The sequence below is a fragment of the Amblyomma maculatum genome, chromosome 7 (assembly GCF_055883805.1).
Source record: "Amblyomma maculatum isolate TAMU_Amacu chromosome 7, ASM5588380v1, whole genome shotgun sequence".
Taxonomy (NCBI): Eukaryota; Metazoa; Arthropoda; class Arachnida; order Ixodida; family Ixodidae; genus Amblyomma; species Amblyomma maculatum.
In genome coordinates, this window is record NC_139350.1 from 15,525,138 (window position 1) to 15,552,855 (window position 27,718).

The 27,718-nt window shown below is 42.4% G+C and overlaps 1 pseudogene; it reads right to left on the bottom strand.

The window, feature by feature from the left end:
* The window catches only part of LOC146182740 (bifunctional arginine demethylase and lysyl-hydroxylase JMJD6-like), a 28,164-nt pseudogene extending 2,930 nt beyond the window's left edge, over nt 1-25,234 (bottom strand).
* Between the last annotated feature and the right edge of the window lie 2,484 nt (nt 25,235-27,718).

Below are 27,718 nucleotides of genomic sequence, written 5' to 3' on the forward strand. Positions count from 1 at the left end.
GTGTATTGTACAGACATCAGAAAAAATAGTTTCAGCAATCCCTATACAAACCGCATGCCAATCATTCAAAAAACAACTTGAAAAGTTTATAACATGTTCAATTAAGTCAAAAAAATTTCAAAATAGGCTACTTAATTCATTCGAATAATCGAGTTCGAGAGTATCCGACTTGCTTTTCGAAAATTTTGGTTAATTACACATCCCTTCTTATGCAGAGCAAATGAGCTAAATCGCCACATAAACAATTAGGATACTCCTTTCCTCATAGGCATTCCGAAAGTAGTATATTGTTGGCATATTTTTAAGCCCTAAGGCATATAAACAATAAGTGTAAGGGTAAATAGAAACATTTAGAATGAAAAAAGATTTCTAGAAAGCTCAGCATAAACTTTCTGGGGCTAGAACATTCTTTTCTTAACTTTGAACTTCCCTTCCTTTTCTAACAAGCTTGTCATGAAGATGGTATACTGATTCGAAAATTTGTATTTGTGAGTGATAAACACCTCAGTGTGAGCAGGAAAAACAGCTAAGCTATCTTATCAATCAAATGCGGGCATGAACTTTGCAGAAAAATTTGAGCCATCACCTGAAATATACAACGAAAGGAACTGTGTTCCTTTATTCTACTTGATGTTGCTGCTGTTATATCGGTTTCCGTGGCAAAATCACACATTACAAAGCTGAAAAGGTAATTTATGAAGTTACAGCCTTTAGGTGGCATCAGCTAAGGCAGTCTTCCTTTCAAATCCTTTAGCAACACTGAGAAGAGGCAGACTAGGGTAATTTTGAAAGATGCATGCTCCATGCTTAATAAACTAGTTCCTTCGGTGTAGCCCACGCAACAATGTCTCTGTACCATCACCTACACTCACTATATGCTTCCGCAACAATGCCTGCGCCTGAATCCAAACAGGCAACCTTTCACATCTGTAGCCATTAGGACTCCCTTTACCAGAGTTTTCATCAGAGATTGAAGAGCAGGATGAGTCACAGGATGGTGAGTGGGAGCCCAATGAACTGTCTGAGGTCCCACCAGAATCTCAGGACACATCTATGCTGTCAGCAATGGCAGCCAGCTCAGGCCTGTGCTTCTGGAAAATGCAAGGACAAGAATAATAGATACCCAAGACCTTCAAATTCACCTCTTTGTGACATGCACACACGTTTTTGAGATTCTACTGTGTTCCTCATCTTGCACACAGCAACAAGGCGCGCAGAAAAATACACAGGACAGTTGTAAATGAAAGTAAACCAAGGGGGGGGAATTTCGAGGCTTGAAAAACAAGTATGACTGACTGGGCTGGATCTCAACTGAAATCAGTCATGTACAGCCAAGGAATGACACTGAGGTTGGTTTTAAGGGACTCAGGATTTATGGTAAGTAGGTAATGACAGAACAAGTTTATGGGAAGGAAAGTCAAGGCTAGCTCATATCTGCTTTGACTACCGGCCACCACCGCTTCCCTGTGTAACGTCTCACCTTGAGGTCCTCATACCACTTGCGTGACATCTTTGGCCTCCCACGCACCGTCTTGTGCCATACAATAGAGAAGTTGGTGGGGCTGCAGAAGTTCTGCATCACGGCAATGTTGTGGTCCAGGTAGAGCACCCCATGCCACCAGCCACCTGGCACAAACACCACCTCACCGGGCTTTTGCACCAGCTCCAGCTGCAAAAAGGGGGAGGAGGCCAAGATTTCAATGTAATGTACTCAGCATTTAAAGTAATGTATCCTTTTATGGTTGACTGATTTTATGATTTCGCACAAAATCTGGACCCTGCATATCAGTGCATCTTACTGGGTGCAAGGACTGTGCTTCGCTTCCTTCCTACTTGTCACTGGCGGACGGTGTGACACAGTCTGATTTTGGTACACTACGGGATGATGTCGACTATATGTTTCCTGTCTTTAGTTGGGTGTTTCCATTTCTTTTATGCCAACCCAGTCCTGCTAAAGGTGTTTTTAAGAGTGTTGCAGTATTTACAAAGAAAATAAAGTTCCAAAGGTTTCCAGTCAGATCCTGAGAAGCAAGCAATGTTCATATAAAATGATAAGGGTCTTCTCATTTTCTACTAATCAGGAATGTCATTAATGGTGTGCAAGCACTCACATGCAATGATAGCACTCATATGCAATGAGAGTAGCAAGACATGCTGCTGCCCACGAACTTTTTAACATGACTGTGCGCACTGGGAGGCGAAAACCCCTGAATGGAATAAGAGAAGGGTTATGCGCTCGAGAGCACGAAAATGCTATCCCAGTTAATGTATTTCGATGCTCCCAAGCAGTACCTTCTCAGCAAGCACTAAACTCTTGGTTAACAGCATTTACCAATTTCACACCCACAAGAAAGTTGTCACTCAGTCTGGGCACCAGGCACGCATTTCAAACACACATTCCAACGCGGCTGCGGCTACTTACAGGCTTGCATTCCTCTGGCCATCCTGGCCTCTGGGTTCTGGGATAGACTAGCTGGAACCATGTGATGGCCTGATCACCTTGCTTGCCACCATCTTCAGGTCGCAGCTTTAACATCTCTTTTGGCGGGTGAGTCGAGAACAGGCACCACCTGGCAGGGCCAAAGGATGACCACCAGGCAGCGAGATGTCAAGCAGTGACTAAATCAGTTCTAAAGCGCAAAATTCCACAACACGAAAGAGGGAAATGCCGGACAGTGCTGTCTACCACAAAAAGCATTAGCAAAGCCGAGATAAAAAAACTAGTGCCTGTGTCATGCGAGTAAGTTCATAGGTGTTAATCTTTGAAATTCTCGATTGCTACCGAACTTCTGAGGAGTATTGGAACTGCTACACAGTAAATCTTTATATCGGGGGATTCTACCCTCTCACACCACAGTGTTGTGGAACCCCAGTCGTTGCCAGTATTTTAGAGGGCAAGCAAGCTGCCAGTTTGCAAGGTCAACACAAACCGGCTGGAAACAAAATGCTCATTTGACAGGATAGTTAATTACTCTTTAAATTAGGGTATTTACACAGCCATAAGCCTACCTCTTTTAAAATTTGAAAATTCATAGTGGGGAAGGGATGACATAACCAATATCATGTTTATCTTTTTGATATTATGCTCACCTCACCTGCCATATTGGTGGTAATTTTGCTGTCTTGGAGAAGGTGAGCAGACCGTATGCATTTTTGAGGAAGATGGTTTCGGCAGTTTTTGTATTACTGGTAACAATGGTACATCATGATTCTTGCAGGCCCCAGAATGAGGCAAGTCGAATGGCACTCTCCAGGCCCCCAAACACAACCCTACAGAGCGGTCAAGATGTAATTGGTTGATCATTATTCACAGCTTAGAAAGAAGTGGTGAAAGCGGGCTTCGAGAATTGTTTTTTCAGTCGCCCCAAGTCAAATGCGGCCAGTCAGACCCAGACTCTTGTCTGCATCATTTTTGCCAAAAAATGAAATAAAAATGCCAGTCGCAAACCCTCCACCAGAAGTACTGGTACCACTGGCTACAGAAGCATCACAGATTGACTGTGGAGCGAAGTTGATAATCCAGCTCTAGGTGCAGTGAGTTGAGACAAAAAAAAAATGGTAGAAATCCGCCATGGAAAAATTGTAACTGGCCTTGTACAAACAGAAAAGGCCATCGTCTGGAAGTAGCTCTGGTGTGCCAACTCGCGAAATAGATGTTTGCTGGCAGAGGTATGCTCGGGACCTTTGTGTAAGTGAGGAGAGCATTCATGGTTGGCCTAACGACTTTATGCAGCCTCTGCAGAGTGGCAGAGAAGCCAGCAGACCATGTGGTATCAAAGTGTCTGGCATAACTGCAGTGACTTTTCGTTTTTGTTCTTTTTTGACACACCTTTAGTTTTCTAGAACTAAACCGGTGACTTGTTAAAAAAGTTCGGTGGACACCATCGCCAGTGGTTTGAAGCTCGCCCTGGCCTTTTCTTTTTGAAAAACTTTCCTAAAGTGGCACGTTTTTCTGTGATGATACTGGTTCAATTTTATTCATCGGTGTGTTATTTCGAGCATTCTGTTCTCAAGAACACACACACAAATGCAAATCAAAGACCTTACGGACCTCAGTAAAATTCTGCACTTCTCCATTAACTCGATGGCTACGGGAGCCACCCGTGTACTAATGCCCTTTGAGCTGCCAGATTATCCATTCATGGGGTTAATTTATTTTAGCCTCTTAGGCAAGTCAGTGAAGTAAAATTCTAACAATTTAGAAAAAGCACATCATTGCTAAAGGGATCCTTTCTTCCTCATCACAACTGAAGACAGAGCATCAGTGATGGAATGACACAAAAAACTCTGCTTTCACAAAGACAAATAGAGCACTCAGTCCTTCACATCAATTTTGCCAAACAGCACTCGCCATAAAGCGCAACGAAGGCATGACCTTACAACAGGCAGTGTGATGAAGCAAGCTGGCTTTCAGCCGGCAATCATGGCATACCTACATTTGTTCTTGCTTACTGTGGCCTAAACTATATTATTTTAGGTTCTGACAAAAATCCAAAACAGGAAACAACCACAGCAGTGCACATGGGCTGCAACTCTGCCCCCTTATGCTGTCCTTCATAAATCGAGTCGCTTTTGCGCACGTGTATGTCATGATCCAAAACAAGATGACTGCTGACAGTCAGGCTCACAACCAGTTATCAGCTGCATCAATGCTAAACATACTAACACACCGGAGGGTGCTGCATTTCGCTTTCCAACCTGCGAGCATCCTGCAGCTGTGCTGGGTTGCCTCTCGAAGGCTGTTAGTACGTAAATCCGTGGGGTTTTGCAGCATGCTAACAGTCACTTCTTCTAAGAAGGAGCAGGCGAAGTTGTGCAACAACTGTGAAATGTCACCATTTGGATATGTTGCAGTGCATCGTTGCCAGTTTAGGTCAAGTACGGGTTCAAAATGTCTGAACATTTAGGAGGTTGTGAAGTGAACTTCCATTTTTTTAACCACTCAAAAATAGTTCACTAGTAAAAGCGTGGAGCAAATGAAACAGGTAATGCTACTGAAAAACATCAAATATCGAACATTCACAGATCCTAAATACATAAACGATTGGCATTTGCACTCAAAAAGCACTGCAGATAAAAATATCAATCTGAGACCTTACGCCGGAGGAACAACTTTTGGTATTGTTTCAACACAGTGCCAAAGGAAGTAAAAAGAAAGCTTCAATAAGAGTAACAGTGAGCAGCTGATGCAATTATGAAAAACCGAGGCAACAATGAATTATTAAGGCAAGTGTGTGTGGAAATAAAATATTCAAAACAGTGGCAGAATCAAGGAAAGCTTAAAAAGAAAGAAAAGGGGGCCAACACAGTCTTTGTCTTGAATATTTTTTCCATAGAGATGCTACATCCCTTAAAGTCTACAAATAAAATTTTCTATCTGCATCGAGGAAATGGGTAATATTTTTACAATGCTAAAGCTTTCCATGTGGTTGGAAGCTGTTGAAATATCAGATTGAAGACTTCGTCTTTCAGTTCAACCAATGCACACAGCAAATGGCATACTACAAAACCATAAAAGTGCTGTTAAATGAAAACTGTTACAGGCAATCAAGCTTGTGGCTTAAGTAAAACATTTAACGACACCCAAAGGAAGCCACCATGTTTGTTTCTCTCTCTACAACTGTCCACCTCTCTTTTTCCCTCTTCTATTTTGGCCAGGATCTTGGCTTGCCTTGGTTCGGTACAGACCAAATTGGGAATCAAGCCCATCAAAGGCCAACATGTGATGACAATGGGCTTCAGTTATGTTATTATGCAAGGTGGGCTTCTCATTATTGGCTCTTACCATTGAAACTAAAAAAATTGGCTTTTGACTGCGTTGTGCAAGAGCACAGGCTCATACCTTTTATGTCCATGCACAAGGGCATTCCAGGCACTGGTCCCCAGGGGGGATATATAGATGCTGGTGCCAGACCATGCAGATCCCAAGAAGAACACATGGTATGGGGGCCTTTCCACTTCTTCCGCATACTGGAACAAGTCGTACGAGAAGTAGGCAGGCACTTGGTAGTCCTCAAGTAGCTTGGCCCTCTGTGAGTGCTGTAACACATGTTGGAAGAGTCGCTACCTTCACAGCTGCAGAAAATCTTCTGCTTGACCCTTACATTCCTTGTGGCTTTGCTATTCCAGAAATTTTTCAGAGACCTTCTTGGCCTCACAGTCATAATTTATCTACTATTTCCTGCTCACGTCCAAAGTGATGATTTACATACAAAAAGGAAGACTGCTGTTAGAAGTGTGCAGCAAACAAGGCACCTGCCTCAGCCACTACCTCCTCTATAAACTTTCGACCTACTAACTGACACAACTCCTATGGCGGCACGTGTACCTAAAAACAGTTGTGTAAAGACCGAAGCTGCCACCATGTAGCACCTGAACTGACCCCCACAGCAAACTATGAAATGTCACACTCAGCAGTCCTGGATCAGTGCTGCGCAGGTTATTCGGTTTATTTTTCATCCACCTAGCCTATAGATGAATTGTGATCAATGACGTTTAACGTCTCAAAACGAGATCTTGCGACGAGAACCACCGTAGGAGAGGACACTGAAATACTCCTGACCCAGGTACACGAGAAATTTTGCAGTAGAAAACCACAGGTAAAAACACCAACCAAAAAAGTGTATAGAACACGACATAGATAAAGCAACCCTTATATCCCTTCCCTTGAATTTGTGCAGCAGTACCTTGCTATCTGCTGCAAAAATAATTCATTACTGCTGTAGTTGATGCATTCATCTTGAAACTGAGTTTCTGCAGTGTGAGTAAAGAGAACATTTATTTCATATTGGACAAATGTTCAAGTTGAACATTTTTAGATATCAGATCTTGTGGTTTGCAATACATCAAGCAGCATGGTTATTCTAGATTACCACCATATTAGCGTTTCAAGAGCTGTGTAGCATAAAATTCAGGAATTGCAGAAATTTTGCTGGAGAATCCATTCTTCATGAATTCAAATGCTCAGTGTACAATTCCTATCACTATCCTGCCAGTTATAAGAGGGATGTATGACTACGAATTTTATTGAGCAAATATCCGAGCTCCAACTGCCTAGTGCACATTAATTTTACGACAGCCCATAGACATCACATATATATTTTAGGCAACTATAGAAGAACGAATTCTGCACTTCCTCTGGCAGAATAAAATCAGCCATATGCTCCAATAGCAACAAAATAGTTACCTAGTACTTGACAAATTCGTAAACGAGACCATACAAAATATTTGCTCATTTAATTTTCATCACTATGAGGGAGGATGGAAGCAAAAGCTCAGAAACCGCCTGATTAGCTGCGGTCTCCCGGAAACACATTTGTCGATTGTACAGCATACCAAAACGCACATTATCAAGACCAAAAGGTGGCATTTACTGAGATCTACAACTACTCGTGTAAAATTTGGGTAACATCCCTTGAAATGATATCACAGTCGTGATCCTTGACCAACACCCATTTGGCTTGCTGAAAAGAGCACAACAGTCCACCATTGTGGGAAACGATGTTACTGCTGCCATACTCTAATGCTGCTGTTGACTATGCATTCACTGACACATGATCTCATTTGAATGTCACAAAGGCAAGGGCCTTTCATGCATCAGCAAGCAGGTCTTGCAAAGACAGCGGTTGAGAGCGAAGCAATAGGGCTAAGTTGTAGCGCCACTGCATGTGGCAGCATTTTGGCAAACTAAAAAAAAGACAAGACAAGCAAAAGCAAATCTGGTGTCAGGGGAAGCATCAGCATGTACAAGTTGGAAGTTTGTAAAGGAGGTTATGGCCACTACGGACCTAGTTGCAGGGAGTGCCACTAGAGGGCACTGGTGTAAAATGTTATTGCAAGAGCAAACACAGGTGCAGGCCAGATTTAGGCTGGGAAAAGAAAGAACTGGTGTGATGGAAAGAGTGCTGGCATAACAGCCATGTCTGTTGACTTGTATTGCATTACTGTCAAAACATGACAGCACAGTCAAATAGATCAAGGAATCTAACTCAAGCTCAATTATGCTACAAGATCATATCAATGGTTGATCTGAATGCATTCTTTGGGTTTCAAAGAAGTGACACCATTCAAGATAAATGAAACTGTGGAGGATCCAGTGTCAAAGTGGCTCCACCTATACCGACACCTATACCAATTGCTTCAGTCTGTGCAAAGTAAATACAGTTTACATCAGATTACAAATTATGTAACTTACTATGGCGGTCACACTCAAAAGTATAGTATTTTCTTGCATTGTATTTATAAGAAAAGTGTCTGCCATTTAAAATTCCGATCCCTATTTAGGTAGCAACAGCAAGGCCCATATTTAAGGTTAGTTATTATTGCAAATGTGGAAACACTAGCCCAATCATGCACTCTGTATAATGTTTAATAGGTGTTTTAGGCAAGACAAGCCAAAACTTTCAGCAAAACTTTAATCTAAATTTTACTGACTCTTGAGACTGCTTGCATTCAAAAAAGGGTACTGTTACCAACAGCTGTTCATTTCACATAAGCATCTTACTATTGTCAGATACAGCTCAAGGAAAGAAGAGGCCTCTAAAAGGCCCCCATCATGACAGTCTCATTAACTATCAATAATCCCCTTATACTTGCCGCTGTAAGATTGCAGAATCTGGTAGATAAAACAGGATTCCCTATGGCCTAATCAGATTAACCACTGCAAGATGAAAATCAATCAATTGCAAGGGCCTCAGAGGCACTTGCTATGCTTTTCTTGATCGGTACCAAACTATAGTTTTGTTCTTAATTAACTACCGTCCAATTCAAATGTGCTTCTAAGCAAAATCTGTGAATGAAACAAAGTATACAATAAAACAAAATATAGATAGATGGGCTGGAATAAATAATTAATCATGCTAACTTTAAACAACTTTTTCACTGCTCCTGAAGTGCCTTTCAGTGATAATATTTATATATTGCAGTCTGGCAATAAGTTTGCTTGACCTTGTATGGCAACCGCATCCATAGTGCGAACTGTCAAAACTATTAAAGTGATTGCAGCAGCACATACAAAGTATGCTGCGACACTGCAAACTAAGGGGACCATTGCAAAACCACTGACATATGCTGGAAGCACTCCAGCATGTACATGTTTTCGTCTCAAAACAAGTCAAAAGTATCTTCATGCAACTGCATCGTGGAAGCAGATTTAGACCTAAGCTGCAGAGCACAAAAAGCCTTCAAACAATGGTACCCTATCATCAATGAATACTCTTCACAAAACCTGGAGCTATAAAAATATGGTGACCACAATAGGCTCACACCCTTCTGCTACCACATGAGAATGCAGAAGCACTTGCACCATCATCCTGCAGATAATGCACATAGTGCAATGACAAGTTACAAAAATGGATTGCCACATATATGCCTAGCTGGTTTAAAAATACACTTTGCAAGAACCTTTCTGTGTGCAAATGCAAATCACGATGACTGCTCAGTATGGTTGAAAAAAGATGGGAAAAAACTGCTTTCCATTAGTAAGTGACATTGAGAATGAATTGGCCTAACATAATGCCAGAACATAAAATGAAGGCAAAATCAGAAACTTCAAAAAGTTTATAATCATTTTGCTCCTGGTCTACTCATTTCTCTATAATGTTACATGCAATATTGTTTGAAAATGTTAGTACAACTTTCTTTCACTAGTGCATTAACACAAAAGTAAAATACATCTACCCTATCTCACGCATGCTTGAAGCAATGCCTTGCTGATCAATACATAAAGAATTACCTGAGCAAGTCTGGCAATATATTTGAGCTTGAAAATTACAACACTTAAAAATGAAGAGAATGGACACAAGAGTTCTGCCTGCCACAAACAGTACAACTAACATTTTGCATGACACACTTCTTACAGTGCCCATATTAACTCTGGGGAAGACCTAAGCAAAACAATTAGCTGGTGGTTTAACTTTGGTTAATTCTGGAGGAAAGCGAAAGTTCATCTACATGGCTATGCTCATTAGCAGGCTTGGATGAAACACACTGGGCATTTCTCTGAACAAAAACCCGTTCTTTATCGGTCTCTTTGGCACGCCACCTTTTCAGGGCTTCATTCTGACATGTCATCTTTGTGTCCAACATGCTACTGTAGCAGGGTGTTTGTCCTCCTCCATCTTGCACACTGTTATAACTTAGGCAGGAACCTGGGGCTCCTATTTATACATGAATTGACACTCTAGTGCCCTCTACTTCCACATCACAATGACATCCCCTCACCTAACCTTGACCTTGACAGTGGTCATGGGCCATTTGATGGCCTATATTACAATACACAAAGTCACAAGATGACCTCTAGGCTTAATACAAGTTTAACCGCTAAATCTCCCAAAGGTGAAAACCATCCATACATGACAGCATGTCATGTGATCTTGATCTTGACAGAGGTCATCGGCCACTTGGTGGCCTATGTGCCTATTCTTTACTCACATGGTGATCACCAGGTCATGTGACCTTGACTTTGACCTTGAAACTGGTCATGGGCCACTTGGTGGCCTATGAGACTATGCCCCAAACTCAAATAGTGATCACCAGATTAATAGAGAAGTTTCACCTCTAAACTTTTCTCAAGATGAAAACTACACAACTGACAATCGAACTACCAGGTGTAATGAATTTTTCACTTAAAAAATTGCCTACACTTTGTCAACATACATTTTAGGCATACTGCACAAGAATGCATGAGTTATGCTACAGCTTGGAGAGCTTAGATTTTCTTTAGCGGTTAGCGGTATTAAGATTTAGAAAGCTTGTTTGAAAATACTGGTCCCTTTTCATTTCTGTGGGCCTACCGTGATCTTCTTATGTTTTCCTGAGCCCTACAACCAAAATCACTAATATTTTATAGAGCAAACACAGGAATACATGTCAGCAGCTAAAGTTCAAACTAGTGAAGCCAGTTTCTTAAAAAGCCCAGCATTGGCTTCCAGAAATGATCAGTGCTAAGTATCATCATATCCATCATCTCTGAATGTGAGCACAGCCTTTAGATAGCACCCCAGTATCAACCTTTACACAAGGGGAACATCTTATTCTTGAAATATCAAGCTTCCTTCAATCTCCTTCATAGGCATTATGGCATAGAGAAACATCAAATTCCAATTTCCCCCCTTTCACCATAAAAGCGTAAAGGAAACCACCACAACGGCATCCCAAGTAGCAAAACAGCATCGGAACACCGGCACAGCATTGGAAAAAATTGGCATAAATGTTGTACCTTTATTGGCATTTGGCCCAAATGCAAGCCGAGCCAATATATAACCGGGCTAAAAACTGATGTAGGACCTATATTTAGCCATTGAAAAAGCCGCCATACCTACGACGTTGGTTTTCCAGTTTCAAACCAATATTTATATATATTCGTATTGACTGGCTGTTCTATATTGGCAACCCAACCATATTTTTCGGCTGTGGTAATATTTGCCATAGGATGTTCTTCACTGGTTTCTAAATATTTTCATCCTCTCAAATTCATTGGCACTGCAATATTTGTAAGCCAAGCCTACATACTGGCATGCATAATGTTAGCATCTGAATTTATATATTGGTTTCATGTTTTTTTTTGCCAATCCGTTACATGCAGTCATTTGCATGCATAGAGATGTTTGTACAACTCATTAGAAAAAAATGCCTTGAAGCAAAACCAGAAATATGTATTATGAATTAGATTTCTATATTAAGTAACGAAAGAGCGCGCATGCGTCCCAGAGGTTTGTTGGAACTCACTGGAAGGCCCAGTGGCAGCATCTGTATTTAGGTGGCTGATGAGTGGCGAGTCTCCGATAGACGCGCGGGTATTGTCCAAGTGCAGGACAAGAGGCTAAATGATGGGCAGTTCCAGATGCCATCTGAGAAAATTCAACCATGTTTCTCCTTCAACGTTTCCCACGGTTGATTGCTCTGGGAATCCATCTGATGATGAACACCCGTATTTCAGTGATGTCTATGTCGTCCTTATATAGATATGGAATCTGCGAAAAGAGAGAAAATAAAAACAAATATACTGTTAGCGCTGCTCCCCCACGCATTTATCGTGCGTCACAGATCCGTCAGGGAGATTCAGCAGCACCTGTCACAACATTGCAGGATGGGTAATAATATGTGCTTAGTTATTTTCTTTTGAGGGTAAACAGCGCAAAAAAGACGAGGACGAACGAAGTACACAAACGAGCGCTGTGTACTTCGTTCGTCCTCGTCTTTTTTTGCGCTGTTTGCCCTCAATGGATTACCAACTTGCCCAAACGTCTGTTTTAGCCTATTTTCTTTTGCAGCGAAGTTTCTAAGTTTATAGTCACACTACCAGAGTTTTTTTTGTGTTGTGGCATTATAAGCCAGCACTGCATGGAACATGGATCGAGATATGGGAAGCTCGTAGTACAGTAAGCATCAATGAAAGCTCTTTTCTTGAAAAAACAAAAACGGCCTCTTGAACTGCATGTGAAAGTCATGCGCTCGCAAATTTAGGAAGCACGTGGCAGGTTACATTCCTGCTTTATTTCCGCTACTGCAAAAGGCGGAGCGCTTTCCGGCTTGAGACAGAGCCATATCGAACGTCGCGCAACCGCAGACGGTTAGCGGGAACAAAATCAGGACAGGTTGAGGTAATTTCTTTCAGGCGCATGGCCAAAAACCACGTGAAGAGGTCCATGGAGGAATAATTATTGCGTAAGTTCATAAAAAAGAGATACACTGAGAAAGCTCGACTTCTAAGAGGCATTGGACACCTGTTATGCGTTAAAGAGGAAAAGGAGTAAGCGCTGGCCAATAAAAAAGCAGGACTGTTATAAGCTGAAGTCAAGTATGACTAGCTTATATAAAGCATCACCTGCTACCGCTCCACACAGCTTCCAACTGCCTAAAAGCGTGTTTTCTTTCTTCTCCATGCTTCATTACGACATCGATGCTGATGATACTCAAGGTATAGTATAGCAGTCACCGAAGGGATGGTGCTGACACTGAAAGCAGAATTTAAGATCAGATGGGCATTGCAAGACAAACTAAATGAAACCTTCACGCACAAACGAATCAGTCTAAATATTTCTGGTCATAAAATATATGGGAGCTAACAGCATTCTATGAGTACAGCAAATACTGATTGATCAGAATAGTAAGAGTAATTTTCTTTTGCAAAGCAGACATGAAAAGAAAGGTTGTACAAAACAGCCTTGAGGCTAGGAAATTCTTGCCGTACTACAGCATTTTATTCCAGAAAATCATAATGATCAGCCAATAACATCTGCGCATTTTTACAAAAAACAATGATTACAACAAGCACTACAATGTGTAAAGCGAATGGAGCTCTATTTGGGGGAATACTCCGAACCTCAGTAGGCTGAGGCTTAGCGAAATGCAACTCTGTCGACCATGGTTAGCGATGACCTGTACGGTACTGGCACAAGAAAGAAAAACTGCTCCATGTTAACTTAGCTAGTGTCGCTTGCTTTTAAATGCGGCCCCTCAAGCATGGCGTACAAGAGCATGGAGCATGAAAATTTAGTAGAAGAAAATATATATGACCATTTTCCCTGAGAAAATATTTCGGCTGCTTCAGCTTAAGAGCATAACTAACTCAGCATCTTTCAAAAGCCATTGAGGTTTAGCAAGACTAACAAGACTGAGAACATCTGTCTTACTCTACACTGTACAGATGGCAACAAAGGAGGTGTACAAGAGGGACCAATAGTCAAGACATGCCCTAATGTAGCAACATCACCAGCCTACAGTAACAAGTGGGTACCTTTAGAGCATGAGTCCAATTGCCACAGAGAAAGTCAGCATCTCACAACAAATGCATATTCCTGTAGTAGCATAGTGTAGCATTAGAATTTGCTCAATTTATGGTTCCAAGGCACTCAGCTAGGCAATGCTTTATAGCCTGCATTTTGATTGGTTTATTTTTCTGGGGTTTAACGTCCCAAAGCGACTAAGGCTATGAGAGATGCCGTAGTGGAGGACTCCGGAAATTTCGACCACCTGGGGTTCTTTAACGCGCACTGACATCAAACAGCACACGGAACCTATGAAACTGATGATTGGTAAGTCACATGGTGAAGCAAACAACACAGCTTAACCAAGTGGTGAATTGATTCGTTAACCAAATAGGCAGGCAACCATTCAAACAAATAAAAACAAAATGTTCTTGTCGCTCAGTTTAAAACTTCAAATAATTTCTGTTGCCTGGGGCCAGCGAAGTATGTACCATATTTACTCGCATAATGAACCCACTCGCGCAATGAACCCATGCCCACATTCGCACCCCAGAATTGAAAAAAAAATATTATCGTTAGTGCGTATATTTGTTATGCGCCATCGCAGACCTCAGCGGCACGCTAAAGTCCTGTCCTGTAGTAACATCACAGTGTGTATGTATCTTTTGAAGTAAGCCCTTGTGATGAGTCTGGGTGGTGGTGCAAATTTGACAGAGTGCCAGTGCCCATGGCAGGAATTCCAGCAACGAATAGCTCGCCTCATCCGGTTGCACGAGCCTGCTGGGTTCCAGTGCATGCCATGACTGGGCTTGGTATGCCCAGTCATGGCGTGCACACATCTGAGCGCAATACCATCACCTAATTTGTCCTCAAGGCATTCTTCGATAGGTGAACTGTTTTTCGTATCGCACAACATGGCGCAAACCGAGACATTTTTTCCTTCAGTTTTTTTAAGACTTCAATGTAACAAGCATACCTCAAACCTTATAATAAGCTATATTACAAAGGGCATGTCATATTTTTCTTTTCTTAAGAAAGCCGCATTTGTGAAAAACTAAATAGAGGTTTCTGACAGATGAATTCTAGATTGGGACCATACAAATAAAAGGGCACATAAAAACCACGAGAATTGGAAACTTGGAGCATGTATAAATACTTGGTTTAATGCACGCTCAGTAAGTAAGAAGTAGCAAAGTAGCAGATGCGACCAGGATTATAACATGGTGCCGTTGTGGACTATTTCATTTACATCAGACATAGCGCAGTGCCATCAAAAACTTCGAGAACTGGCCATATTGCAATTCATTTTTGTATACTTCCACAACTCTTCATAAGGACTGTTGAAAGCTTTGAACACGCACACGACAACTGCACATACATCGGCCGCAGGGACAAAGAATAATGTAAATGCGAACAAGTTAGAATGCTAGCCTGAGCGTTCACATGCAAATATAGGCATAGAAATGCCATTTGAGAAGTAAGCATGCTAATAGCGAAAGGATAACCCGAACACACAGAAAAGAACTGAAGTTACAAAAACAAAAAGTCTATTATTGAGGCCTTCAATGACTACGCTGTAAAAGACAAACTTTGCATAGGAACAAGCACATAATAAGGCCTGCCGCACAAATGAAATAGTAAGCATAACCCTCGATCAATTCAATAAACAATAAAGAAATGGCTTGTGTACAAAAAGTGGGAAACACTGAAGTCATCTTGCTTTGAGCAACTAATTTCGGATATTATAAACCTTGTTTTGAAAGCGGGTATTGATCTGAAGAGCATAAAGCAAAAAAAAAAACAACTCCTAATGCCAAAAGTTTTATTTTCCGGTCTTAAGGCTTCAAAGCTGCTACTCGGTTTGTCAAAATCAACGTTTTTCGCCAGCTAACCTTCGAGAGATGATAATGCAAGGTTTGAAAGCGTGCACTAACCCATCGTAGGTCCTTCTCCTCACAGTATACAACCTCCTCCTCTCACAGGATACAACAGACACTCATATATTAGGAATAGCTGCAGGCTGGGGAGAGGCTCTAGAAAATCTGAATCCGGGCAACTCCAGTGCTACCCAAATGTCAGCCTCTTCGAGTCCAATGCTAGCCACTTTAATTTGAGATGTCTCCTCAGCCAAAGAATTTCGATAAAATGTGCTCTATCAGACAGCTTGTCATAGAGGATGTAAGCTCCGGAATACATACTTTAAGGCTTGAGCATTTCCTCAGTAGAATAAAACAATATCTTTACTTCAAAAGGACCAGATATGCTCTACGGCTTCTAAAATCGCCTTTGATTTAATGTAGAGCTCGGCATAAAATCTACCAGTGCAGTCCAACATCACTCCTTTTATTTTCTCCCTGCAATGAAAACCCTGAAGCTCAGACACGTTCCCCTACCATAGTCTTTTCTAACTTCTGGGCCCTGTCTACTGAGAATTTGAGCTCACTTGATTTTACGAGTTTCTGCTCAATAGCGTTACGCACTGTGGCCACACTCATCTTTGAGAAACTTTGGCAAGGTATAGATGTTTGTCTGCAAATGAAGTTGTGCAGCATTTACTATTTCAGGTACTGCATGCTATAGGTGCAAACAACATTGAAAAGCAAAGTCACAGACTACTGTAGCCTCCATGCAAGTAAAACGTTAGCAATGAGCAGTGATGCCTTGCTAACAGAATACATTTAGTCTTAAAGTGGTCTTCAGCAGCGGAGTGACAGTGGGGGTCGTCAGGTTTGATTTCATGATGGATTGACTTGTATCTCACATTTTAACAATAACCTTCTCTTAAACAACAAAAGAGAGAAAGCATTCTCTTGAGGAAAAGAGCTTAAGACCCACAGTATTGCAGCATGTGAATAGCCTTGCGTATATTTCTCTAACTGCATTTTCTAAAAAAAAGCATCCGTGCCTACTCATTTCTCTTTGCATTCTCACCCCCCCCCCTGTAACCAGCCACACTCCCTTGAGCACTGCACCTGGTGCAGGCCATACACCGCTATACGGACAGCAAAGTTTCTAACCCCTTCTTTATGTTAAAAAAACTGCTTTGTATATCCAGAAACGCAATCCCACATCTGGACAGCCTGAAATTCCGCTAATACTCGTTTTACTCATCTCTTCAGCTTAGCAATGTATAAGAAAGTTTTTTTTTTTTTCGCTGTTGACATTATTTGCATAAAAGTTGGCATGTGGCCAGAAAATGATGTTAAATATTGGCTATAGTGCATGCTACCTTTCTCTTTCATGAGTCTTTTGCAAACTGAAGTGGTGGAGAACATTAACTTATTCTTCATTGCATTATGCCATCATTGTGCAATTTAAGAAGTGTCCACTTGGATATATTCACAAGTGCTGTTTGATAAATCATTGTTTTCAAACTCTGAGGTTGTGTGAAAGAGATACCAAATGAAAGGAAAAATAGTTTAGCCCATGTATAACTTTATATATGTTTGTAAGTGTAAGGTAGCCAAATAAGAATTTGAAGAATTTCTGGACTGCAAGCAATCAATGTAACGAATGATAAACATTTACTCAAGGCAATGATAGTTATAAAAGCATTTCATTGTTTTTATGAAAAAAATAAATGCAGTTCGAATATATATTAAACAAATTTGTGATGGTAGTCAGCAGTCTGTTTCAGGCTACAGGTCCAGTTCACAATCACAATTGACACATATGACGGATGCAAAACTTGTTGCCGTAAAAGAAATGCAGAAGACGTAAGGTGCTGTTTATTAAAAATTAGACATACGAAGGCATGACAAACTGAAATGTTCCATGCATTGCATTAGAACAAGCACTAAGTCATTAAAATATGCATGCATCACATAGATCTCAATTTGACACCAAACATATACTAACACTTACAAAACATACAATGCCATTACTCTTCATGTGATGTACAATACAATATTTTCATGTTTTCTAAAGGCTATGCACAGTTCTGTACTACTTAGAAAGTACACATCTTATAATGCCCCTAGTTACCCAAATATAACATGCCCGCCTTAGTAACAATGGACAATATTTCTTCTTGTTAGCCTGAAATCCTGAGGCTGAATGTTCCGAAATCTGGTTGTATTAATTGAGACTTTATGATATGCCCTACCACATTTATTTCAGGTATGAAGGCATTATGCTCCTAATGCAAGATGGGGATTTGCTTTATTAAACTTAATATAAAAGAAGTCCTGATCAATGTGAAATCACTTACATAGTATTACAATAATTCTTGCCCAAATGAGATTAGGATATCCATCAGGCACTTAATTGTTTTGGCAACAGGGTAACCAAAACAGTGAGAGGTCACGCTTTAATACTACAGCTAATTTAGTTTTTTTTTTCTTCTATCGACATATCACTCCCCGCATCACAATTCTGACCTAAAACATTTGTAGAGTTGAATGACTTAGTATGGTATCTCCATTCCCTTTGACCTCAAGGCTTTTTTTTCCGCCTACAGTCATCGAATAGCTAGCAATTGCAGCTAGGATGGGCATATAATAGCGCCGGCGCCGCAGTGTTGCCGGTCGGCATCATATGCATTCGCCGGCGCGTTAGTTTGGAGCGAGAAAATTAGGCCGTTTTTAGCCAATAAGAGCGCTCACCTAGCGCATTTCTGATCAAAACAGTTCATAATAAACTATATTTCGCTTAGAAAAAGACAAAATTATATCGGGACGCGTGGCAACGGGACGGGCGATCGTTGCCGAGAGCCCGCGCGCCTGAAAGATGTCGCTCCGAGAAAGCTATTTTGCAGAGAAACGTTTTGCAAATATACGAAATGTGCAGAAGAGCACAATCACTGCAAACTCTGTGTACAGTTATCAATGGAAAATTCGCCGGGTCTAAGAACAGGTCAAACCGCGAAGGCGAACCTCGATTGTTTTTGTCGCCGAAAGGTCCCACACAGATATAGATAAAGGAAGAGCAATTAAACTGTGATTTTCCCGGCAATTCGTGCGGTTTGACAAGCTGGTTCGGAAGCTTCTTCTCGGCTCGAAGCATACATAAGTTATTCGACGTCGCCGCCGTTTCCACGGTGTCCGCACCGCACGCAAGCTAGGCCTCGCGGCTCGTCGCCGGCAGCCGTCGGCTGGACAGCTGCCGTCTGCTTGCGGCGCGCCGCCGACACCACCGTGCATGCCGCCAGGTCGCGGCCAGGCGCTCACAAAAGCATGGGGAATTCAGGGCAGTCTAGGGAAAACACGTGCGCCCTACATTCGGACGTGTCATAAATTATCACGTGAGCTTTGACGTTGTTGTGACCTCATATATGACGTAACAAATTTTAGGCCAATCAGCGTTTCCAGCCGAGCCACCCCGAAACGCTTGTACGGTGAAGTCATTGAGGGTCAGTAGCATGCATTCAAGCCAGCACATTGCATATGTGCATTGTGAATTTTGTCTGAGCTGAAACAATTCATCGTGAATATAGCATTCTCATTAGAAAAGTGTACCACTGCACTGGAGCTATAGCATCAAAACCCTGTTAGCTTGTCAACTGTTGACTTACCAAATCATATTCAACTTCTTGGGTTTGCTGAGCTTGAATTGTTACTTTGCTTGTTATACCTGCAAAGACTCATTGGGCCTAGTGCTTGTGGTATTCTCCATTTCTGTCTCTGTTTCCTGAAATAAATGATTGTCTTTCCGCTTGATAAACCATATCGTGGCTTAATGTTTGAAACAAGCGGAAATGAGGGTGCTCGTTATAATACATGAAGGAAAGAAGCGAAAAGTCGGCGGGGCCAAGGAAAGCATTGGGGATTATATTTTGTCTTTTTTTTTAATTTTTACTTCGATGATCACATAAATTAGTAATGCAATCTGTTTAGGGGAAAGATGATTAAACACAAAGTAGAAGAAAAAACAACGTGCCGATAGTGGGAACCGAAACCACGACCTCTGAATATAGCGTCCGGTGCTCTTCCAACTGAGCTGCATCGGCCGCTATCCCCCTGCTTCTTTCTCGGGTATTATTGTTGTCTGTATACGAACCTTGAGAGTGTTCACCAGCGCCACCCTCAACCATAGCGGCGAACGGGGAACGTCTGTGTTACCGCCAACGTCACATAGAACGTGATGAAGAGCGTGGGTGAAAGCTGTGCTAGAACCCTCTTACGCTACCTATGGCCTCAAGACTGCCAGACCCGGGACCCCCATAAGCTACAAGGAGTTAAATCAAAGGGAAATGAGGGTGCTCGTTATAATACATGAAGGAAAGAAGCCAACAGTCGGTGAGGCCAAGGAAAGCATTGGGGGTTGTATTTTGTCTTTTTTTATTTTAATTTTTACTTCGATGACCACATAAATTTGTAATGAAATCTGTTTAGGAGAAAGGTGATTAAACACAAAGTAGAAGAAAAAACAACGCGCCGATGGAGGGAACCGAACCCACGACCACCAAATATCGCGTCCGGTGCTCTTCCAACTGAGCTACATCGGCCGCTGTCCCTCCTGCTACTTTCTTGGGTATTAATGTTGTCTGTATACGAACCTTGAGCGTGTTCACCAGCGCCACCTTCAACCATAGCGGCGGACGTGGAACGTCCTGTGTTACCGCCAACGTCACGTAAACGTGATCAAGAGCGAGGGTGAAAGCTGTTCTAGAACCCTCTTACGCTACCTATGGCCTCAAGACTTGCAGAGCCGAGACCCCCGTAAGCTACAAGGAGTTAAATCAAGAGGAAATGAGGGTGCTCGTTAGAATACATGAAGGAAAGAAGCCAACAGTAGACGAGGCCAAGGAAAGCATTGGGGATTGTATTTTGTCTTTTTTTTTACTTCGATGATCACATAAATTAGTAATGCAATCTGTTTAGGGGCAAGATGATTAAACACAAAGTCGAAGAAAAAACAACGTGCCGATGGTGTAAACCGAACCCACGACCTCCGAATATCGCGTCCGGTACTCTTCCAACTGAGGTACATCGGCCGCTGTCCCCCCTGCTGCTTTCTTGGGTATTAATTTCGTCTGTATACGAACCTTGAGAGTGTTCACCAGCGCCACCCTCAACCATAGCGGCGGACGTGGAACGTCCTGTGTTACCGCCAACGTCACGTAAACGTGATCAAGAGCGAGGGTGAAAGCTGTTCTAGAACCCTCTTACGCTACCTATGGCCTCAAGACTGCCAGAACCGATACCCCCGTAGCTACAAGGAGTTAAATCAAGAGGAAATGAGGGTGCTCGTTAGAATACATGAAGGAAAGAAGCCAATAGTCGGCGAGGCCAAGGAAAGCATTGGGGATTGTATTTTGTCTTTTTTTTATTTTTACTTCGATGATCACATAAATTAGTAATGCAATCTGTTTAGGGGCAAGATGATTAAAAACAAAGTAGAAGAAAGAAAACAACGTGCCGATGGTGGGAACCGAACCCACGACCTCCGAATATCGCGTCCGGGGCTCTTCAAACTGAGCTTGTAGCTTACGGGGATCTCGGTTCTGGCAGTCTTGAACCCATAGGTAGCGTAAGAGGGTTCTAGCACAGCTTTCACCCTCGCTCTTGATCACGTTCTACGTGACGTTGGCGGTAACACAGGACGTTCCAAGTCCGCCGCTATGGTTGAGGGTGGCGCTGGTGAACACTCTCAAGGTTCGTATAGAGACAACATTAATACCCAAGAAAGTAGCAGGGGGGATAGCGGCCGATGTAACTCAGTTGGAAGAGCACCGGAAGCGATATTCGGAGGTCGTGGGTTCGGTTCCTACCATTGGCAGGTTGTTTTTTCTTCTACTTTGTGTTTAATAATCTTTTTCCTAAACAGATTGTATTACTAATTTATGTGATCATCGAAGTATAAATTGAAAAAAGAAAAACACAAATTACAATTTCTAATGCTTTCCTTGGCTTCGCCGTCTGTTGGCTTCTTCCTTCATGTATTATAACGAGCACCCTCATTTCCCCTTGATTTAACTCCTTGTAGCTTACGGGGGTCTCGGTTCTGGCAGTCTTGAGGCCATAGGTAGTGTAAGAGGGTTCTAGCACAGCTTTCACCCTCGCACTTGATCACGTTCTACGTGACGTTGGCGGTAACACAGGACGTTCCACGTCCGCCGCTATGGTTGAGGGTGGCGCTGGTGAACACTCTCAAGGTTCGTATACAGACAACATTAATATCCAAGGAATTAGCAGGGGGGACAGCGGCCGATGTAGTTCAGTTGGAAGAGCGCCGGACGCGATATTCGGAGGTCGTGGGTTCGGTTCCCACCATCGGCACGTTGTTTTTACTTCTACTTTGTGTTTAATCATCTTTCCCCTAAACAGATTGCATTACTAATTTATGTGATCATCGAAGAAAAATGTTTTACAAAAAAGACAAAATACAATCCCCAATGCTTTCCTTGGCCTCGCCGAATGTTGGCTTCTTTCTTTCATTAATGTTTGAAAGTGACACATGGGCTATGCAGGGAAGTGCGTGCGGATGGTTATGTTTAATTTGGACCACCCGAGAGTCTGTAACATGCATTGACATCAGCACATTGCACACTGGCATTGTGAAATTTCCCTTACCTGAAACAATTTTTACAAACATTGCATGCTCATTAGTAAAGTGTGCCACTGAAGCCTCGACACTATTCACTACCACATCAGAGTCCAGTTCTTAAGTTCGCTGAGATTGAATTATTTCGTCTTGTGTTTCCTGCAAAGATTCAATGGGCCCAATAAATGAGAGCCTGCTCATAAGTCGAGGCAACTGTTCATTCACCACATCACAGTCCAATAGTTCTCGAGCTTTATGCGGTGAATTTGTCATGGAAGGCCTGCAAGGATCCATTAGGGCCAAATTTAATTCTTGAAACAGTATATGTTCCCAAGAATACCCGAAAATATTTTTAGATTTCATCTCTAAAAAATGTAGCACTGATAGTCGCAAAAGAAACTTGTTCACTAATTCCTTTTCTTCTCCTTGTCACGTGCTAAAGCCGAGACCGAAGGGAAAGAAGATGCAAACGTTTAGCAAATGCCGCGATTTTTGCAAGCAGTCCTTAAGCTCAGGTGCTGCTGCATAATTACAGCAAGGATGAAGGCGAAATGCAGTGTTTGAAAGAAAATATCTCAAATTATTCGTTACTACGGAAATCGCTCGAGCGCCGTAGACAAGGCTGCGTAGCTTTGAGTACAAAAGAAGGACATCAATTTCGTAAATAATCTTGAAATAACGATCTTTTTGCAGCTATGTCACCGCCGCAATGGACCAGTAATCGTCGCATCTCGACGAACGATTCGGTAAAAAGTTGCAAGCCTCTTAATCTGAATGGGCGCCGAAATCCTTGAAAAATTTGCCGGCGGTTTCAGGAAGAATGATGAACAAAACTTCAACAAAGAGAAACGAAATTTTACCATTACCATATGGCGGCATCGCAGAGCACTTGCAACACAGTACTGGAGTCTGTAACAAGCCGTAAACGCGCGATGAAGGCCGGTTACATAAATGGATCACAGCTCCCTTTTGGACAGAAAAAAAGACCGGCCGATAACTGAAGCCATACGGTAGCCTTACCTCAGCTCGAAGTGGCGAATGTTTTGCAGGCGAACTATTAATTTGTTGCATCCGGCATGCCTGGCGGGGAATTCGGTACAACAGAAAACATTTTCCTTGCTCACTGAAAACAAACATCCTGCTGCGTGTACATCGCTCAGCACGCTTTCTCTTTACACTTTACAAACCTTTCTCGGCACAACAGGATCATGCTTTAATTATTCAGCGCCGCCTTCCTTTGACAACCTGTAACGTAATATTTATGGCGCTCAGCAAGGCACTCATTCTGCATTTCTTGCATATACGCCTTACCTTTCTTTCATAGCATGGGTACTAGATTGGCCTCCGTCCGTTTCCCGTCGACAAAATGAAATGAACATACGCACGAGAATTCTGAAGGGACAAAATCCTTCCGGTTGACTGCGGCAATCCAGCACTGCCTTAAGCCGGGGTCCGGCGGATATTTGTGTAGCTGAAACATGTTGCACCCTCTTGAACAACATCTGCTTTCCTCGCCAATTTTTTTTTTCTGGATGTTTGTGCAGCCGTAGCCCTGGTAGCACAGTACATTACTGCAACATTTGCGGGTAGGGCTACTTCCCGTACCTAAAAAATCCGAATTGCTGCTGATTGCAAAAACTCGCTATCAATGACAGCATAACCATCTAATCAATGTCACAATGGCAGGTTACCCAATCCCTCGCGTATCATCTTGCCGAATCCTTGGACTGCATATCCATGAGTCAAATAACCAGGTCAATGCTTCTATAACCATTAAAGTTTGCAATCAGCTTACGCATCTAGTTCACCGCATTGGCAATAAGCCCACTGGGCAGCGCGAGGGTCAAGTAATACAGCTTGTCCATGCATTAGCACTGAGCAAAATTCTATATAAAGTTCCACACCTTACTCTAACCTGTCGCCAAAGACATCAGACTGAGGTTACACTTCATATATTGCATAAGGCTGCCCTTAATGTCCCTTTACATACGTCCACGAAGCGCTTATACTAAACAGGGCTGTTCTTGCCCTTGGGCGACCTCATATATCAACGTCGAGACCGCCAAATGGCACGTCTTTCAAGAACTAAACAAGGACATTGGATACTTCAACAAGTTGCACTCAAACCTATCGACCTCCCTATCATTACCCCTACTTCCCCGCTCCCAGATAACTTAAGAGTAACCCTCATTCCAAAAAACGTTGCACCCGATACTAACCCGGGCAGACATTCCGCTCCTGTTTCCAATCATGTTCATCCTACTGATTTCATGATCGCCTACACAGATGCATGACGAACTTACATCAGAGCAGCTGCTTACTCAATTGAGAGCTTCAGTGAGGTAGTGACGCATACCCTCGGTCCTTACATAGATCCTCCTCCTACAGTTACTCTCGACACCCTACCAATAGTCGCCAGTATTCAAGACCTCGCACAAGCACCCCCTAACCCTTCAGTATATACAATATACACTGATTCAACACAGGCTATGCGCGCCATCGCACTCGTGAAAAACTGCAAGATGATCTACACAGAGCTCTCACCAAACTACGTCCCAACACTGTCACACTGAGGTGAATTCCTGGTCACGCTGGTATCCCAGGCAACGAGGTTGTCCATCGCCTTGCCTGCAAACTTCAGCACCGGGCGCCTGGGATTCCCTGGCCTTGTCCACCCACGTGGGACGCTACTCTTTACTACAAAATAGAAATCAACAGTCACTATGACAACATTAGGGAAACTCTTCGTACACTTCCTCCTCCTGATAAATCCATGACTACCACACAAATACGCATACTTAGTCGCATACAACTAAATAAAATTCTTACTCCTGCGCGATCATTTCTACACCGATACAGACATTTCCCCACATGCCCAAATTGTTCTGAACATTATGAAAACTTAGAACACTGCATGTTTTCCTGCCCTGTTACAATACAGTCACCTCACTTTCCACACCCTCCTCCTCCAACCTGGCGGGATTGGTTAGCCTCTGACCAGCTGAAGGACCAGTTGACCTTGGTAACTCTGGCCAGGACATTCTCGATGCTTAATAGTGCATTGAATAGAGTTGTTTCCTCCTCCTTCTTGCTAAAATGTGGTCCCGTAACATTGCCAGAACGTGGCTAATGTCCTCCCTAAACCACACTCGGGCAACGTTGACATAAACATGGCTGTCATGTTGATCCAATATTACAGTAACATTCTTCAACATGCATACAATATTTCATGACACATTACAGGAGCATAAATTTCAAGGGCATGCACTACAGGAATAAAACAGCATACATTCAAAATAGCGTGTAGGTAATGACTCGTGCAGTGTGGCTTGCACATGCAAAAAGATGAGCTGGTGTTGCGTGAAAAGTATTTTTATTGAATTAAGCAAAAACGAAAGCATGTCCCGCTGCACAATTGGTATCTGATTCAGTCATCTTCTTCTGCAGTCATGGAGCCCGTGGCAGCACTGAAAGACAAATTAGAACCATATACACTGTATGAGTGTACTTGAAAGCATTGCACAGTCTTCTAATAATTACAACATACACAAAGGCTGACACAGCTAAAAGATATGGAGATTAAAATAAAACAACAATGTGCACTTTCAAAATTAAACCAACAGAATGATTTTAGAATTAGGTTGACCTTAAAGCCTAGATTGAAAGATTTAATGAAATGTAGAGGTGTGAACAAGAAAGCAACATGAAACCCCTCATGTAAAACCCCGCACTCCTGGAGCCTGAGATATTGGAAATAAATAAAAATGTCCGACCAACATGTTCCGAGTGGCCCCGTTTGGCAAAAATGAAATCCCGCAAATTTTAACAAACATATACATGGCTCGGGGTCCATGCACACAGATGCACTACGATTACAGTGATTATATCCACAACTTGGAAAAAAAGCAATGCGAGATTTGCACCTTATGTGCTACCCATGACAAAGCTCCACACTGCTGCTAGACCCAAGATGAGCATTAGTGGCTGCTGACTGGTCCTTTTTTCCGCATGTCAAACGTATCTTGCAAAAGCATTGGTTATATGCTATAAGGGTTGCCGCTGATTCATTCTCCTCCTTTATGTCAAAATTACAGTGCTACTAATCAGTATAAGCATTCTTTACATTAGCAAACGATTGACCGCATCGCTCGCGGCAACACAGCACAGCCACTCGCTTTGTTGATGTTCTACACATGATTCCCGGTAACACGATTGGGCATTGGATGCTGCCAGAGCCGAATATATATCAGGAGTGGAGTAGATATTTGCCATGAACTTGCGCGCAGTTCGACTCCATGAAAATCGATGCAAAATCTATAAAGGCAGGCAGAAGAACCTCCACTAAAGCACGGAAAAGGCTCCACTTGTCATATCATGTTAACCATATGTCAGGAAGCACTTGCCACCGCCATAATTGACCACGTGACATTAGCTGCTGTCCATGACGATCGTTTGCATTTTGCAGATTTGGTTATGGTTTTGACTTTGAACAGTTCTGTTTTCAGTTTAATTTGTGCCGAATGCAGTGATTTTGTGAGTTTATAGACAATCTATACTATGAAAATAATACAAACTACAAGGCAGGTTTCATCAGTTTTAACTTCGGAAGGTTACTTGAGTGCTGCATTTTTTTTTAGTACATAGCTGCTGTTCAGCTGTCCGCATTGCATTTACTATTTTTTATCAGAATCCTCAGCAAAAGTTTAATTTGATTATTAATGCGCAACAGCAATGTTGACTTTGCTTCTTTTGAAACGTCCCAATGTGTGAAATGTATATTAACTTGCTCACATTTTCACTATATTGCTTCAACGTTGCTGAATGCCAAAATAATATTGTTACCATGTAAACATTTTAGCAACCTTGCCAACGTCGCGGTAACCTTACACGAAATTCGCAACATTTCTGCAACATTATGGCAACAATTTATGCTACTAGGGGTGCTGTCTAGAGGAAGCTTATTTGGTAGCTGTCCGACATCGGAACTAGAGGTAACAACAGCGGAAAACAATCACAGGCACTTGAAAATGAGTGCACTCGTAGCTGTGGCCAGTAGCGACACGTCAGCTTTGCATGCAGTCCAGACGGAATGGGCAACATTGAGTGGTGTGTTACTCTCGCCGCCAGAAACTTACTCGTGGCCTCTTACCGCCTGGTTTGAGGCTTTTGGCTGGAAAACGCGCTCCCTGTATTGAAAAAAATATTTTAAAAATGATTTCGTTTATTGTGCAGTGGAGTACTACACACAGCACGTACAATCGTCCCATAATTAGCAACTGCTATAACCTTACGTTTATAGTGTTCATAGCGTGGCGATATTTTTGGCAAAATTTAAATGAAAAATGGCTACCTTTGGCGACATTTTTCCCGCATTCTAGCAACATTCACCCAACACCAACTAGAACAAACTCAGTTTCACAGCTCCGCCCGGAAAGGTGTCCCAAGTGGCGGTCGCGAGAACTAGCGACGCTGCAGTCGACTCTTGCTCCTGGACGGGCGCATCGTCTGCTACACGCGGCGCGGGA